Source organism: Ovis aries, chromosome 4, assembly GCF_016772045.2.
Source record: "Ovis aries strain OAR_USU_Benz2616 breed Rambouillet chromosome 4, ARS-UI_Ramb_v3.0, whole genome shotgun sequence".
Taxonomy (NCBI): Eukaryota; Metazoa; Chordata; class Mammalia; order Artiodactyla; family Bovidae; genus Ovis; species Ovis aries.
This window is the reverse complement of record NC_056057.1, coordinates 17,040,803-17,058,919: the sequence shown is the minus strand read 5'-3', so window position 1 is coordinate 17,058,919 and position 18,117 is coordinate 17,040,803. Positions and strand designations below refer to the sequence as shown.

At 40.0% G+C, this 18,117-nt stretch overlaps 1 protein-coding gene and 1 pseudogene across 27 annotated transcripts in view; both read left to right on the top strand.

The window, feature by feature from the left end:
• Positions 1–18,117, top strand: part of ICA1 (islet cell autoantigen 1) — a 165,574-nt gene that overhangs the window by 75,053 nt on the left and 72,404 nt on the right. The gene's annotated exons all lie outside the window — the stretch shown is intronic.
• LOC132659666 (large ribosomal subunit protein uL30-like) overlaps positions 1–18,117 on the top strand; it is a 70,509-nt pseudogene that overhangs the window by 30,063 nt on the left and 22,329 nt on the right.

Here is an 18,117-nt window from a genome sequence, read left to right as displayed (position 1 = left end):
GTCGGGGCAAGAACAATTACAGGGTTTTTCATGATATTTTCTCTATAATGTCCAACATATATCTGTTAAACAGGGGGAGACGGATTCCTCCCAGAATAAGACAAAATGATGCTTTGTTTCTAGTATAAAGTTAATGAATTTTAGTAGCAAAACAGAGGAAAACAGTAGAATGGGAAAGACTAGAAATCTTTTCAAGAAATTAGACATACAAAGGGAACCTTTCATGCAAAGATGGGCACAATTAAGGACACAAACTGTAAGGACCTGGCAGACAAGATTAATAAGAGGTGGCAAGAATACACAGAACTGTATGAAAAAGGTCTTAATGACCCAGATAACCATGATGGTGTGGTCACTCACCTAGAGCTGAACATCCTGGAGTGTAAAATCAAGTGGGCCTTAGGAAGCATCGCTATGAACAAAGCTAGTGGAGGTAATGGAATTCTAGCTGAGCTATTTCAAATCCTAAAGGATGATGTTGTTAAAGTGCTGTACTCAGTATGTCAGCAAATTTGGAAAACTCAGCAGTGGCCACAGGACTGGAAAACGTCAGTTTTCCTTCCAATCCCAAAGAAAGGGAATGCCAAAGAATGTTCAGTCCATCATACAATTATGTTCATTTCACATACTAGTAAGGTTATACTCGAAATCCTTCAAGCTAGGCTTTAGCAGTACATGAACCAAGAACTTCCAGATGTACAAGCTGAGATTAGAAAAGGAAAGAGGAACCAGAGATCAAATTGCCAACATTCGTTAGATCATGGAGAAAGTAAGGGAATTCCAGAAAAACATCTATTTCTGCTTCATTGACTACATTAAAGCCATTGACTGTGTGGATCACAGCAAACTGTGGACAGTTTTTGAAGACATGGGAATACCAGGCCACCTTACTAGTCTCCTGAGAAACCTGAATGTGGGTCAAGCAGCAGCAGTTAGAACTAGACATGGAACAATGGACTGGTTCAAAATTGGGAAAGGAACATGACAAGGCTATATATTGTTGCCCTTTTTATTTAACTTACATGCAGAGTACATTGTGTGAACTACCAGGCTAGATGAATCACAAGCAGGATTCAAGATTGCTGGGATAAATATCAATAACCTCAGATATGCAGATGATACCACTCTAATGGCAGAAAGTGAGGAGGAACTAAAGAGCATCTTGATGAGGGTGAAAGAAGAGAGGGAAAAAACTGGCTTGAAACTCAACATTCAAAAAACTAAGATCATGGGATCCAGTCCTATCACTTCATGGCAAATAGATGGGGGAAAATAGAAACAGTGACAGACTTTATTTTCTTGGGCTCCAAAATCACTGTGGATGCTCACTGCAGCCTTGAAATTAAGATTCTTGCTCCTTGGAAGGAGAGCTATGACAAACCTAGATAGCATATTTAAAAACAGAGAGATCACTTTTGCTGACAAATGTCCATATAGTCAAAACTATGGTATTTCCAGTAGTCATGTATGGATGTGAGAGTTGGACCATAAAGAAGGCTGAGCGCCAAAGAACTGATGCTTTTAAATTGTGGTGCTGAATAAGACTCTTGAGAGAGCCCCTTGGATAGCACGGAGATCAAACCAGTCAATTCTAAAGAAAATGAACACTGGATATTCATTGGAAGGACTGATGCTGAAGCTAAAATACTTTGGCCACCTGGTGCAAAGAGCTGACTCATTGGAAAAGACCCTGATGCTGAGAAAGATTGAAGGCAAAAGGAGAAGAGGGTGGCAGAGGGTGAGATTGTTAGGTAGCATCACTGACTCAATTGACATGAATTTGAGCAAACTTTGAGAGATCATGAAGGACAGAGGAACCTGGTGTGTTGCAGTCCATGGGGTTGCAAAGACTTGAACATGGCTTAGTGAATGAACAACAAAGTCACATTGATAAAGGCATTTGCACCATTGTTCATGCTTTTCGAGTACACCCGGTCCATATTTTATCAACTCAGAGCTGAGAAGCTGTGTTCTTTAAAGAATCGCTGTGAAGAATGCAACTTGCAATGCAACCTCTCTCTCTCTCTCTCTTTTTTCCTCTTGGCTTTTTGCTGGTTTATTGTTGTTCAGATGCTCAGTCGTTCCCTTGATATCGCCTGTTTTCTTGAAGAGATCTCTAGTCTTTCCCATTCTATTCTTTTCCTCTATTTCTTTGCCTTGTTCAGTTAAGAAGGCTTTCTTACCTCCCTTTACTATTCTCTGGAACTCTGCATTCAGTTGGGTATATATTTCTCTTTCTCCCTTGCCGTTCACTTCTCTTCTTTCCTCAGCTATTTGTCAAGGCTTCTCAGACATCCACTTTGCCTTCTTGCATTTCTTTTTCTTTTTGATGGTTTTGGTCACTGCCTCCTGTACAGTGTTACAAGCCTCCATCCGTAGTGCTTCAGGCATTCTGCCTACCAAATCTGATCCCTTGAATCTATTCATCACCTCCACTGTATAATCATAAGGGATTTGATTTAGGTCATACTTTTGAATGTCCTAGTGCTTTCCCCTACTTTCTTCAATTTAAGTTTGAATTTTGCAGTAAGGAGTTGATGATCTGAACAAGCTCCAGGTCTTATTTTTTTTGACTGTATAGAGCTTCTCCATCTTCACATACAAAGAACATAATCGGCCTGATTTAGGTGTTGGCCATCTGATGATGTCCATGTGTAAAATCATCTCTTGGGTTGTTGGAAAAGTGTGTTTGCTATGAGCAGCATGTTCTTTTCACAAAACTGTTAGCCGTTGCCCTGCTTCATTTTGTACTCCAAGGCCAAACATGCCAGTTATTCGGGTTATCTCTTGACTTCCTACTTTTGCATTCCAATGTCAAATGATGAAAGGGGAATCTTTTTTTTTTTTGGTGTTAATTCTAGAAAGTGTCATAGGTCTTCATAGAATTGGCCAGTTTCAGCTTCTTCTGCATCGATGGCTGGGGCATAGACTTGGATTACCGTGATGTTGAATACCAAGATCATCCTGTCATCTTTGAGACAGTACTTGCACCCAAGTATGGCATTCAGGACTCTTGTTGACTATGAGGGAATACTCCCTTTCCACTGAGGGATTACTACCCACAGTAGTAGATATAATGCTATCTGAATTAAATTCGCCCATTCTCATCCATTTTAGTTCACTGATTCCTAAGGTGTTGACGTTCAGTCTTGCCGTCTCCTTGCTTGACCACTTCTTTACTGGGAAACGTGAACAATGGTGCAAATTCCTTTATCATTATGACTTTGCTCTTTCCCAACACCTAATGAAGGGAACAATTGATGATACATAGTTTAGCACAACTTAAAACCATATTTAAATACTGCAATAGACTGTAAAATATTAGAGCCCACTGTCACAAAAGACTGGATTGGAATATACTTTCCACCATGCCCCAAGTGGACACAGCTCTCCAGCTTTTTTCAGTGTGAAATGCCAGTCAGTTGGCTGGTGAACTGGCAGTGGATTTCAGTTATAAATATCTCCACAATGTTGGTTCATGCTCAGTTTGAAAAGGAAGACATTATTTTTGCACCTCTTCTTTTAATGTGGTTGGCAAATGGTAGACATAATTTTTGAAGAATCTGAAACGTAGTTTTTATCATATTTTCACGGTTACCATCTCTGTTGTTTTCACCCTTCCCCCAGTGAATACTTTTATTAATGCCCGTTCTGATGTATGTTCACATCAGAATTGAAGCAAAAATTTGGAGGGTCCCCATATACCCCTCTCTTACCAAACACATAGCCTCCCTCACCAGCAGGATCCCATATCAGTGTGATATAGTTGTCATAATCAATGAACCAACATTAATACGTTGCCAACCAAAGTCTACCATTTACAGTAGAGTTCACTCTTTGTGTTACAGATTATGTGGGCTTGAATAAATGTATAATGTCGTGCATTTACCATTATAGTATCATATGGAATAGTGTCACTAAACCAAAAGAAGAAATCAAATTAAAGAATTAATAAAATACAGTAGAGAAATAAAACATAAAATAAAATTCTTATACTAATTGTGAGCTAAAGTATGACAGAGTTGAGACCAAACGTATTAGTCTTATCAATAAATGTAAATGGGCTTAACTTACCTGTTTAAAGAAAAGATTTTCCGCTGGACTCACCAAGGAAAATTCAGCTATATGCTGTATCTAAAATGAAATTGTTAATAAAGGCTAAAAATAAAGGGATAAGCAAAGAGTTACCAAGCAAGTGGAAAAAATGTTAATAAGAAAACATGTAGAATATCTATATAACTTTAAAAAAAACACCTTTTAGGTGGAAAAAAAGGACACTTTTTAATGCTAAAAGCCAAAATTTACAATGGACATAAAACATTTATGGGTATCTAGGTACTAAATTATTCAGCAACCACTTTTAGAAAGTAAAATTCACAAGTGATGCAAAGGGAAACACAGAAGAAAAAACCTACTAATAGAAAAATTTAACATAATATGCTCAGTGTAAGACAAATCAGGTAAACATGTTGAAGATTTAAACAACATAATCAATAAGGATATATATCACACTCTACACTCAGACAACAGAAAATACACTTTCTTCCTTTTTTAAAACTTTTTATTTTGTATTGAGTATAGTCAGTTAACAGAGTTGTGATAGGGATTCAGCCAAACATATACACGTATCCATTCTCCCCCAAACTCCCCTCCCATCTAGGCTGCCACATAACACTGAGCAGAGTTCCATGTGCTATATGGTAGGTCTTTATTGTTTATCCATTTTAAATACAGCAGAGTGTACATGTCCATCCCAAACTCCCTAACTGTCCTTTCCTGCCATCCTTCACATTTTTTAAGTGAATATGAAACATTCACCAAAAAGAAAAGATCCTGTGTAAATTGAATTTCTTGAAAATAATAATGAAAAATACCACATAACAGAATCTGTGGGATACATATAAAGCAATGATCAAAGGAATATTCAAAGCCTTAAACACTTAATAAAAGTTAAAGAGGGCAATAAGTAAATTCTCAATTTAAAAAGCTAGAAAAGGAACAAGAAATAAACTAGAATACAGCAAAATGAGGAAAAGCATAAAGATAACATTGAAATTGAGAACAAAAACCCCAGTAAATTTAATGAATAAATTAATTATGTAAGCCATTACCTAACTCAAGAAAAAAGGGAGAATGCACACATATACAAATAATTTCCTAGAAGATTAGTTTACCAAAATTGATCTTATTAGATTGGCTTCTATGAAAAAAAACTTCCTTAGAAGAAATAGAAAAAGTTATTAAAGAACAAGAAAAGCACCAGGACCAGAAAGTTTCACAGGGAAATTATGCCAAACCTTCAAAGACCAAATGGTCCCATAAATGCTCCACAAATTGTTCAAGAATATTGTGAATGAAGGAAATCTTAATTGTTTTTACTATGAAAATATAATTTCAATACCTAAACCTGATAGAAACAGTACAGAAAATTATAGACCAGTATCACTTATGAATAGGGATATAAAATTACTAAATAAAATATTAGAGAATAGAATCTGATAATGCATGAAGAAAATAATATACTATGACCAGGTGGGATTTATCCCAGGAATAAGGATGACTCTATATGAGGTAATCAATTAACTTAATAGCCCTATAAATAGATCTGAGGAAGAAAATCATATAATTATAGATTCTGGAAATCTTTCACAATTGTCAACACTCATTTCTGATAAAGTCACTCAAGGAAAAGGAATTGACAGACATTTTCAGAAAATATATAGTTTTGTCAAGTATAAATATTCCTTAGTCCTAAGGCCAGCATGAGGGGGAAACATTAGCACTGTTTCCACTAAGATTAGAAGCAAAGCAAGATTACCAATTATCCTATTATTATTCAGAAATGTGCTAGAAATATTAGCCAATACAAGTAGACATGAGAAACCAATAGAGGCAGAAGAATGGTAAAAGTGAAGCTGTCTCTATTTGCAGATGATGTATTAATAATTATGGACCTAGAAAGTCCTAAGAATTAGTGGTAAAACAAAATAAAATAATAAGAGATTTCAGAAAGCAGCAAGCTATCTAAGAATATACAAAGAGAAAACTGTATTTGCAATAGCAACAGTCCTTTGGGTCACAAACATGACTGAAGAGATTTAGTACACACACACACACATACATACACAAAGAAGATGCAATGCTTAAGAATAAATTTGACATGAAATATGCAAAATCTGTATAAGGAGAACTGTAAAACATTCCTGAAAGATAAAAATAACTTGACCAAACAGAGGACAAGGAAAAAAATTTAATTTCAAATAAGTAACATAATCACAATGAAGAGGGGTGGAAGAAGCAAACCCTGATCACTCTGAACGCAGTATTGCAACAACATGCTCTTGGGCTAAAAACAAAATAACTCCGAACGGATATTTAACTCTAGTTAGCAGACCTCTCTTTCTGCAGAAGCGTAGGTTAGCAATTCTGAAATCATTTTTTGTGTGTTCTAAGGCTGAGCAAATAAGTTGTGGATAGTGGGAGTCTTGTCTTGTATTTTGAGAGAGGGAAGCTGCAGTCAGGGTAAAAGAAAAAAAATAGAATGAACTCTGCAGTATTGGATTGGAATTGGAGATTTAGGTGTGAACTTGAGTTCTAATACATATACATACGTATGCACATACACGTGTGGTAACTACATAAAGATCTGCATGGATTATATATCTGTATTGTGCACGTGAGTGTATGTGTGTGTGATGTATTCGTCTATATGTTTGTGTAAACACTCCCCAGCTCTGTCCTCTGACAAGGCAGTTGAAGCAGTTGCACCCCAGCTGCAGTGAGCACACCTAGAGCCAAGATCTTTGTTTCTATACACCCGAATTCTCCACCTAAAAGGAAGTAGAGAATAGGGTGTATATAGTCCACAAAGAAATGATTGAGGCAGGGGAAGTATTAGAACCTTGTTATGCCCCAAAGTAAGAATGTGCTTATGATAGGGATATGTCAGATTGGCAGAGGATCCAGTTTTAAGGAACTCCAATTGAGCAAATCTGGGATGATATAATCATTAAAATACTAATTTAAGTTCTTTCTCGGCTGGAACTGTGGAGGGTGCAGAAGAGAAGAAAAAGAAGGTTCCGGCTATGCCAGAAACCCAAAAGCGAAAGAATTTCACACAGCTTAAGATCAAGCGCCTGAGAAAGAAGTTTGCCCAAAAGATGCTTCGAAAGGCAGGGAGGAAGCTTATCTATGAAAAAGCTAAGTATTACCACAAGGAATACAGGCAGATGCACAGAACTAAAATTCGGTTGGCTAGGATGGCACAAAAAGCCGGCAACTTCTATGTACCCGCAGAACCCAAATTGGCATTTGTTGTCAGGATTAGAGGTATCAACAGTGTGAGCCCAAAGGTTCTAAAGGTGCTGCAGCTCCTTCACCTCCGGCAGATCTTCAGTGGCACCTTTGTGAAGCTCAACAAGGCTTCATTTAACATGCTGAGGATTGTGGAGCCATACACTGCATGGGGGTACCCAAACCTGAAGTCTGTAAATGCATTGATCTACAAGCTTGGTTATGTCAAAATCAACAAGAAGTGAGTTGGTCCTGACAGACAACACATGGATTGCTTGATCTCTTGGGAAATATGGACTCATCTGCATGGAGGATCTGATTCATGAGATCTGTACCGTTGGAAAACATTTCAAAGAAGCAAACAACTTCCTGTGGCCCTTTAAATTGTCTTCTCCATGAGGTGAAATGAAGAAAAAGATGACCCGTTTTGTAGAAGGTGGGAGATGCTGGCAACAGGGAAGACCAGATCAACAGGCTTATTAGAAGGATGATCTAAGGTATCTACCAGGATTATTTTTGTAATTTGGTCAGTTAATAAACAATTGAAAGAAACAAAATACCAATTTAAGTAAATAATGGTAGTAAATTTAATACTACTGAATAAAGGCTCCATGTGCTACACCAATATAAATGAACAAGTAAACAAATAATGAAGAAGGGAAAGCTTTAGTATAATAGAAAATGCACTAATAAATGTGGAAGGAATGATGGAATTAGAAAATCACCTTCTGCCAAGTCATCATAAAAATAATTGTTACAGGCAAGAATCATCCGTGAGTGCTAAAACTAATAGATGAAAGTTTGAGACTAGAATAGGCTAATAGAGTTTTGCCAAGAGAAGGCACTGGTCATAGCAAACACCCTCTTCCAACAACACAAGAGGAGACTCTACACATGGACATCACCAGATGGTCAGTACCAAAATCAGACTGATTATATTCTTTGCAACCAAAGATGGAGAAGCTCTATACAGTCAGCAGAAACAAGACTGGGAGCTGACTGTGACTCAGATCATGAACTCCTTATTTCCAAATTCAGACTTAAATTGAAGAAAGTAGGGAAAACCACTAGACCATTCAGATATGACCTAAATCTAATCCCTTATGATTATACAGTGGAAGTGAGAAATAGATTCAAGGGATTAGGTCTGATAGACAGAGTGCCTGAAGAGCTATGGACAGAGATTCATGACATTGTACAGGAGGCAGGGATTGAGACCATCCCCAAGAAAAAGAAATGCAAAAAGACAAAATGGTTGTCTGAGGAGGCCTTACAAATAGCTGAGAAAAGAAGTGAAAGACAAAGGAGAAAAGTTATACCCATTTGAATGCAGAGTTCCAAAGAATCGCAAGGAGAGATAAGAAAGCCTTCCTCAGTGATCAATCCAAAGAAATAGAGGGAAACAGTAGAATGGGAAAGGCTAGAGATCTCTTCAAGAAAATTAGAGATACCAAGGGAACATTTCATGCAAAGATGGGCATTATCAAAGGCAGAAGCAGTATGGACCTAACAGAAGCAGAAAATATTAAGAAAAAGTGGCAAGAACTATACAAAAAAGATCTTAATGACCCAGATAACCATGGTGTGATGGTGTGATCACTCACCTAGAACCAGACATCCTGGAATGCGAAGTCAAGGGCTTTAGGAAGCATCACTGAGAACAAAGCTAGTAGAGGTGATGGAATTCCAGCTGAGCTATTTCAAATCCTAAAAGATGATGTTGTTAAAGTGCTGCACTCAATATGCCAGCAAACAGCCAGGACATGGAGACAATCTATATGTCCATCAGCAGACAAATTAATAAGAAAGCTGTGGTACATATACATTATGGATTATTACTCGGCCATTAAAAAGAATACATTTGAATCAGTTCTAATGAGGTGGATGAAACTGGAGCCTATTATACAGAGTGAAGTAAGTCAGAAAGAAAAATACCAATATGGTATGCTAATGCATATATATAGAATTTAGAAAGATGGTAATGATAACCCTGTATGTGAGACAGCAAAAGAGACACAGATGTAGAGAACAGTCTTATGGATTCTGTGGGAGAGGGCAAGGGTGGGATGATTTGGGAGAATGGCATTGAAACATGTATAATATCATATGTGAAATGAATCGCCAGTCCAGGTTCGATGCATGATACAGGATGCTCGGGGCTGGTGCACTGGGACGACCCAGAGAGATGGTACGGGGAGGGAGGAGGGAGGAGGGTTCAGGATGGGGAATACTTGTACACCTACAGTGGATTCATGTTGATGTATGACAAAACCAATACAATACTGTCAAGTAATTAGCCTCCAATTAAAATAAATAAATTTATATTAAAAAAATATGTCAGCAAATTTGGAAAACTCAGCAGTGGCCACAGGACTGGAAAGGGTCAGTTTTCATTCCAATCCTAAAGAAAGACAATGCTGAAGAATGCTCAAACTACCACACAATTGCACTCATCTCTCACGCTAGTAAAGTGATGCTCAAAATTCTCCAAGCCAGGCTTCAACAATACATGAACTGTGAACTTCCAGATGTTCAAGCTGGATTTAGAAAAGGCAGAGGAACCAGAGATCAAATTGCCAACATCCATTGGATCATCACAAAAGCAAGAAGTCCAGAAAAACATCTGCTTCTGCTTTATTGACTACATGAAAGCTTTTGACTGTGTGGATCACAATAAACTGTGGAAAATTCTTCAAGAGATGGGAATACAAGGCCACCTGACCTGCCTCTTGAGAAACCTGTGTGCAGGTCAGGAAGCAACAGTTAGAACTGGACATGGAACAACAGACTGGTTCCAAATCAGGAAGGAGTATGTCAAGGCTGTTTATTGTCACCCTGCTTATTTAACTTATATGCAGAATACATCATGAGAAATGCTGGACTGGATGAAACACAAGCTGGAATCAATATTGCTGGGGAAAATATCAGTAACCTCAGATATGCAGATATGGCAGAAAGCGAAGAAGAACTAAAGAACCTGTTGATGAAAGTGAAAGAGGAGAGTGAAAAAGTTGGCTTAAAATTCAACTTTAGAAAAACGAAGATGGCATCTGGTCTCATCATTTCATGGGCAATAGATGGAGAAACAATGGAAACAGTGAGAGACTTCATTTTGGGGGGCTCCAAAATCACTGCAGATGGTGATTGCAGCTATGAAGTTAAAAGATGCTTATTCCTTGGAAGGAAAGTTATGACCAACCTAGACAGCATATTATAAAGCAGAGACTTTGCCAACAAAGGTTCATCTAGTCAAAGCTACGGTTTTTCCAGTAGTCATGTATGGATATGAGAGTTGGAATATAAAGAAAGCTGAGTGCTGAAGAATTGATGCTTTTTCACCGTGGTGTTGGAGAAGACTCTTGAGAGTCCCTTGGACTGCAAGGAGATTCATCCCATCCATCCTGAAGGAAATCAATCCTGAATATTCATTGGAAGGACTGATACTGAAGCTGAAACTCCAATACTTTGGCCACTTGATGCCTCATTTGAAAGGGCCCTGATGCTGGGAAACATTGAAGGCGGGAGGAGAAGTGGACGACAGAGGATGAGATGGTTGGATGGCATCACCGACTCAATGGACCTGAGTTTGAGTAAACTCTGGGAGTTGGTGATGGACAGGGAGGCCTGGCGTGCTGCAGTCCATGGCGTCACAGAGAATCAGACACCACTAAGCAACTCAACTGAACCAAACTAAGACTAGGATATTTGCATTGTCTCCAAATATATTGCAGCAAGCTGCCTTTTATTTACAAAGGGTAAAGTAGTAACTAAGTAGAGAAACCTGACAACACCAGCTTAACCAAAAGGTTCAGGTTTACATTGCTCTTAATGGGGCCATTATGCACTTCTGATTATTCTGCATAGAGAAAAAGCCAGAGTAACATTTGTATTATGCTGTCAGAGGTGTGTGACCTTAATCTAATCACAGGGACACAAAGGACAATTCAAAATGTGCGACATTCTATGAAATGCCTGGCCTGTCTAAGAACAGACTCAGGAACCATCAGATTAAAGGAGTCTGAAAAGTCATGACAACTGAATGCAGTGTGTGATTTTAGACTTTTTTTTTTGCTATAAAAATACCATTGGAACACTGGACAAAATCTCAAGATTTTTATAGATTAGATAATATTTCAATGTTAATTTCCTGATTTTGACAATTTACTGTTTACAGAAGAGGATCCCTTATTTTTAGGAAATACACATTGAAATACTTAGTAGTAAAGGAACATTATAATCCACAACTTAAGCACTTTGGGGAAAATATGTGTATTTATGTGCATTTAGAAAAAGAAAAGACAGTTTAGTAAATGTTAGCATTATGAGAATCTAGGGGAAGTATATCTAGGAATACAAAGAATTCTTGCAACTATTCTGAAAGTCTGAAGTTATGTTTGATGACTTCACGGTTTGAACTTTGGTACACTCATTTATAATGTTATTCAAATTAAGAAATTAAGCATTAGCAGATGGAATGGCACTGAAAAAAGTGACTATTAATCCTGCATATCATATCATGTTTATATTATAACCATGATTGCAAGTGGCGCAGTGGTAAAAGAATCCACCTGCTAGTACAGGAGATGCAGGAGACACGGGTTTGATCCCTGGAGTCGGGAAGGTCCCCTGGAGAAGGGAATGGCTACCCACTCCAGTATCCTTGCCTGGAGGATTCCATGGACAGAGGAGCCTGGAGTCTATGGGGTTGCGAAGAGTCAGACACAACTCAGCACACACTTTTTAAAAGATGATTGCAGTGGTCACAATAAAGTGCTAGCATATGTCTCTGCAACTGTGGTAAAACCTGGTCTGTATCTTTCAGGTGTGATGATCTAGGGTTGGCTGGTATCAGCCACATTATACACCAAGATAGTGATTTCAGTCACTCTCACATAAACTGGAGGAGGGGAAGGCAGATGGGCAGCTGTAATTCTGTTAGATTATTGGAGCTTATTATTACTGGAGCTTACTGAAGTCAGATAATGGTTCCTCACATTTGCTGACTGCTCTGTGGCTTTGGAATAAACAACTCTGATGGCCATTTAGTCATCATTCTACTAGAGTCATGTCCCCGAGGAAAACCAGTGCAGTAAAGTTTTAGAAGCTAAATGTTTACCTTTGCAGGCTGTCTGTGCAAAACAAAGCCAGGTTCACAGAAGCAAGCCTCCTTGTTCACTAAACACTCGGCCCAGTAGAACTGAGAGATTGCGCATGTCGCTGTGAACCGTGCACGGTCAGATTTATAAACTTCACAAACCAAAAATAGATTCTGTGGTTGATCCAAAAACCTACAGTCTCACGAATCATTTCAAATGTTAGTTTTCATTCCTCCTCTGTTCTGCTGCATATGATTGAATCAGGTTGAGCTGATTTGAGCCTGGGAGAGGAAATACGGCCTCTGTAGGATTTTCTAGGACCTCTGAAGAAAGATACCAAATAACCAGTTTGGGTAGGTTTTAGGATCCTCCAGGGGGCACCAGAACATTCCAGTGTAGTTGATCACATTTCATTAAGCCCAGAAAGGCTAAAAGTTTTGCCTTGTTATAACTGATTCACCTACTGTAACTTTCTCAGTTCCACTAACACTTTTTTTGTACATTTGCTTTTGTTTTTCTTTTTTTCATACATTTGCTTTTACAACATTTATGAGTTTATGGAGTGTTTCTACCTCTGAGGAGGCAAAGGAAGGAAAGAGATCATCTCTTGGATGAGCCTTAGAAACCAGAGCCGTGTCTCCTCAGGGTAAATATGAAAGCTTTCAGCCCACTCTCCGTGTAAGGATTTTCCAAATGTTCCTAATCTGGCTGGGGGTAGGGGAGAAACTTGAGGAAACTGAGAATTCATTGACTCTCCCAGCTTCAGGCTGTATATAAGCCACCCTGTTATTATCATTATTAATAATAAGCAGTGACTGTCAAATAGGCACTTCATGGTGGATTTTTACACGAGTTTTATGCAGAAGTGAGGGGTTGCCTGGCTACTGCATAATATTAGTCAGTTCTGATCCAAGAGCACAAAATTCCGACAGGCCTCCCGAGCCTGTCCCTCCAATTAGTGGCTGCTTCATTACGAATAAAGAACCCTCATTACTGTGGGCCTTCAAGTGAAATAGGATCCCCTACCTCTTGAAATCTGCCTTTCTAAGTACAGACGGTTCCCAACTTACCAACAATCCACTTAAGAACCACCAAGGCATTCAGAGGCTGCCTAGACTCCTGCAGCTGCTGCCCGCCCGGGCCCCCTGCCCAGCCCCCCCTCCCATGCCCCTGGTCTGCTCAAGGGAGCTCTGCCCTCCCCCCCTGCAGAGCCAGCTGCCCACCTGCCCGCCAGACTATGGACTCAGAGCTGGGGGTTCAGTGAGGCCTCCGAGCTACCGCTGGTTTTATAGCTGAGCTCAGCTATGGGGTAAATAGGCTTTTGTGGCCTGGCCTGGGAACCGAACCACCATTTATAAAAAAAGAAAAAAGAAAAAAAAAAAAAAACCTGTCTCCATGGGAGAATGTATTGTGCATTCCCAACAAGGAGCCAACAAACATTAGAATGTCTGTGGAAACTGTCTCTATGCTCCCAGCAGGGCAGAGAGGAGGAGGAAGGGTGGCTGAGTGTCCTGGGTTAGGGTACAACTCTAGCACTAATGCCCTCTCTCCCCCAGCACTGAAGAGCCTTGCAAGCCCTTTAATCTCTCTGCGAAACAATGGGATTGAACTAAATGAGTTAAAAACCTCTTCCTGGTATGATTGATCAAAGGTCCATCCTCATTTCATTCCTTCCTTCCTTCCTTCCTCCATTCACTCGCTGGCATTTTACTGAGGATACTGGCTTTGTGCCAGACTCCAGACTAAGTGTGGGCTTCCCAGGTAGCGCTAGTGGTAAAGAACCTGCCTGCCAATGCAGGAGATATAAGAGACAGGGTTCGATCCCCAGGTTGGGAAGTTCCCCTGGAGGAGGACACGGCAATCCACTCCAGTATTCTTGCCTGGAGAATCCCTTGGACAGAGGAGCCTGTTGGGCTACAGTCCGTGGGGTTGCAAAGAGTTGACACGACTGAAGCGACTTAGCATGCATGCATGTTGTTAGGGATACAGTGAAAGAATTCAGATCATATACATCCTTGCTCTCGGAGTGTTGAGTGCTCGGTAGGGGAGACAAATGTCTAAGCACATGCTTGTAACATGAGTGCTATATGAGATGATCACAGGGTATTATGAGGGCGGTCGGGAGGGTGGCGTCTAAGTTGATGAAGATTTCCTCAAAGCGGGGGGCCTCCCAGATTTTCTCCTGCCTTGGTTTCTGCTTGCATTCTCGCCTCTCTCTGGTTATCAAGTATGGCTTCTTCATCCGCTGTTCTGACAGTTGAGCTTAGTCCCTGGGCCTCTCCGGGGGAGTCTTTCCTTGCTTCCTGAATCACTGGGAGGTGGAATGCAGGAGCCGGGCCTGCCAAAACCGTAGGCTTGATTCCCATGAGCATTGCCCTCAATCCTGCCTTTTTCCATGCCCTGGTGAGCCACTGCCTAAAAGACTCTCTTCCTCTCCCTGGAGCCTTCCCTGCCCTGACCCTTTGGGTTGCCAGTAATTGTGCTACTCCCTCATATAAAAAGGGTCTTCACCCCCAAAATGCTTCGTAAGGCCTAGCTACCTCCTGCTCACTTGTATCTATAATCCCTGAACTGCTTCTGTCAAAAATCCCTGCCAGGCTACCACCCTTCCCATTCTGTTGTTGTTGTTGTTATCAGTCGCTCAGTCGTGTCCGACTCTTTGTGCTCCCATGGACTGCAGCACACCAGGCTCCCTGTCCTTCCCTGTCTCCTGGAGTTTGCTTAGATTCATATCTGAGTCAGTGACGCTATCCAGCCATCTCATCCTCTGCCGCCCACATTCTCCTTTTGTCTTCAGTCTTTTCCAGCATCAGGGTCTTTTCCAATGAGTTGGCTCTTTACATGCTCACTATTAAAATACTACACGTGAAGGTGATTCCAAAAGGTGATAGGAGATCATTGTTCAGGCTTGAATCTTGACTGTCTAACATTGTATCTGACATTAGGAAATTATGTCATTATGAAGGTTCCTAAGCAAGGAGGTGACTCTGGTAAAGCGGTTTGCAGGGAACATTATTTTGGTAGCTCTATGTAGGCTGCTAAAATGGAAAGGAGGAAATAGATGAGAGATTTCCAGGGTAGAAATGATGGGACTTAGAAACCAAATAAGCATGTTATTATGTGATATGAAATTGTGGCAGTCTTTTTTATCCTGTCTTATTCCTCAGAAGTATTATAAGAATTAGGTGTTCTACTTATTTTTGTACCCATGAAAGCAGTTGGATAATTATAACAGGAAATGATGACTCAAAAGCTTTTCATTTAAATAATAATATATCCAGGAAAGTTTTAAATAATAGTTTCCCAATCCCAGTTGCATCAAGTTCCGTTAGGATGTCTTTAATGTAAGAAACTGCCTCGCACCTTGGTAAGGGACCCATTCTCTTGCCACCTAACACTTTCTGCTTTGTATCTTGATTGTTTGTAAGCTAGTGTAGCTCCTTTTCCAGACTGAGGTCGTGAAAGAAAGAAGCTGCATCTGATGAGCACAGCATTTCTTACTAGATTGAACACAGGGCCTTCCATGCCTAGAAGAATAGCAAGCATCAGTTACTGAGTGCTTACTCTGCATCAAGCACTGTGTGTTTGATGCACATACACTTTATATCCCACCTGTATGTATTTCCTCATTTAATCCTAATGATAGCCCTGAAAGGTACCATGTCTCTAATTTGGTACCATTTTTATTACTTTGCAAATTAATGCTTGGGTTAAATGACCTGTTCTAAGTCACAGAGAAGGTACGTCTAAGTGAAAATATTTGAACCCAAGTTTCTCTGACTGCGAAGAATATACTGTTAGCCTTTTCACTCCAGGAGGCTGGTTCTCAGACTTTGGCCTGCAGCACAGTCAGTCCCTTGGAAGACATAAAAATGTGGCCAGACCCCATCGTGCTTTCTGATTCAGTAGGTCTTAGTGCGGCCCGAGCCTCGCAGGACGATTGGTCCTATCCAAAATGTCCATTGAGACATTTGGGCCACAGTTCATTAAATAATGCATTCAGCTTTGTGAAAATTATACTTACGTTATTTTTATTGTAAATGACTCACAAGCTGGAATCAAGATTGCCTGGAGAAATATCAACAACCTCAGATATGCAGATGATGTCATGCTAATGGGAGAAAGTGAAGAAAAAAATAAAGAGCCTCTTGATGAGGGTGAAAGAGGAGAGTGAAAAGCCTGGCTTAAAACTCAGATTCAAAAAACTAAGATCATGACATCTGGTCCCATCACTTCATGGGAGATAGATGGGGAAACAGTGAAAGATTTTTTTTTTCCCCCCTTGGGCTCCAAAATCACTGCAGATGGTGACTGTAGCCATGAAATTAAAAGATGCTTGCTCCTTGGAAGAAAAGCTATGACAAACCTAAACAATGTATTAAAAAGCAGAGACATCACTTTGCCAAAAAAGGTCCATCTAGTCAAAGCTATGGTTTTTCCAGTAGTTGTGTATGGATGGGAGAGTTGGACCAGAAAGAACGCTGACCAAAGAATTGATGCTTTTGAATTGTGGTGCTGGATAAGACTCTTGAGAGTCCCTTGGAGAGCAAGGGGATGCAACCAGTCAATCCTAAAGGAAATCAGTCCTGAATATTGGAAGGATGGATGCTGAAGTTGAAACTCCCAATACTTTGGCGACCTGATGCAAAGAGCCAACTCATTGAAAAAGACCCTGATGCTGGGAAAGATTGAGGGCAAGAGGAGAAGGGGACAACAGAGGATAAGGTGGTTGGTTGGCATCACTGATTCAGTGGCCATGAATTTGAGCAAACTCTGGGAGACAGTGAAGGATAGGGAAGCCTGGGGTGCTGCAGTTCATGGGGTCACAGAGTCAGACATGACTTAGCGACTGAAAAACAACATGACGAATTTTGGATTTCACGTTTCTTCTTACTCTTCCTTGTGACGTTCAGCAGGGTTACTGTTAAGCTGATGAGCAATTGCCCTCAAGTATATGTGGACCTGATTATTGACTTTATCTGTTAACAATTTCAGTTATATGCATTCGGTTTTATTGGTATCATGGTGAAGTTGGTGGCTGTATTTGAGTGTGACCACCACAAACTTGGGTGATAGCTTGTTCACTGCTTTCCTGTCCTTTAACACTTCAACAAAGCCTCAAATCGAAGGATGGTGTACTGCTGCAGCTTTTGAAATCTGCAGCGCTAACCTCCCACTGCATTGTTCATCCGGTGCTGTGCAGTGCGGATGTGTAAAGGGCCAGAGTTTCTGGTGGAAGTCTTGGAGCATCTGATCTTCTGCCTCTGCCAAGCCTTCCATGGACAAAACCCACCTCAACATAATCCACTAGGCCATCTAAATTTTCTTTTGCTTTGTCCACAATGTACTCAAAAGTTTCATTAATGTCTTTCAAAGGCCCAAATAGTAATGCACAGTTATTGTTACTTTTCATTGTCCCATATTCACAAGTAAGACTCAAAGAAGGTATTTTTTAAGATTTGAAAAGTGAAAAGAGCATCCTTTTATTCGTGCATTTAATAGGAGCAGTCAAATTGTATTCATATTTGCAACCTCGAAATCCATCATGCACAATGAACGGTTAACGTCAAGGTTTTTTGTGTGTACACATGAGGTACTGTGTCTTCTTGCCTTTTCATTTAGTGCATAAATCAACAGCGTAACATAACCCAGTACTACACTATGCACAGTAGGTAATTGATCAGTGTTGGTGCCATCTTGAAGGTGCTATTACTGAATATTGTGGTAC